Below are 684 nucleotides of genomic sequence, written 5' to 3' on the forward strand. Positions count from 1 at the left end.
CACCTCTTGCTTTAAGAGACCATTATGTGCCTAATGAGTATAATGCACCTACATGTATCCAATTGCCTCCATTTAGAGCACATCATTATGAAATTAAGCCACAAACCATTCAAATGCTTCCTAACTATCATAGACTTTCAAGTGAAGAAACTTACAAGCATTTGGATGAGTTTCTTGAAATATGTTCCACCGTGAAATATACGGACATGCCGAAAGAGGTTTTAAGACTCAAACTTTTTCCATTCACCTTAAAAGACAAGGCAAGTATTGGTTTAACAATCTTAGGCCTTTTTCAATCATTTCTTGGGCAGAAATGCAACAAGAATTCTTGAAGAAGTACTATCCGGTTTCTAAGACCAATGCCATGAGAACCTCAATTCGAGAATTTTCACATGGGGATGGAGAAACGTTTCATGAGGCATGGGAACGCTTCAATGAATTGCTTAGGAAGTGTCCACATCATGACATGCCCAAATGGCAATTAGTTCAATATTTCTTTGAAAGCTTATCGGACAACTATAAGGGTATGGTTGATGCTTCCATGGGTGGCTCATACATTGATAGGCATGAGGATGACGTGTGGAGTCTTTATGAGAGCATGAGTGAAAATTCTTTGCATAGAACACTATCATCCAAGAATGGTAGAAATTCACAAGGTATGAAGAGTGTTGACTTACATCAAGT

At 38.2% G+C, this 684-nt stretch overlaps 1 pseudogene; it reads right to left on the reverse strand.

The window, feature by feature from the left end:
- Positions 1-369: 369 nt before the first annotated feature.
- On the reverse strand, positions 370-468 carry LOC132267843 (small nucleolar RNA R71; annotated as a pseudogene).
- Between the last annotated feature and the right edge of the window lie 216 nt (positions 469-684).

This window comes from Cornus florida, unplaced genomic scaffold (genome assembly GCF_030987335.1).
Source record: "Cornus florida cultivar Cherokee Brave unplaced genomic scaffold, ASM3098733v1 CherokeeBrave_3.0.0_Hap2_Chr07, whole genome shotgun sequence".
Taxonomy (NCBI): domain Eukaryota; kingdom Viridiplantae; phylum Streptophyta; class Magnoliopsida; order Cornales; family Cornaceae; genus Cornus; species Cornus florida.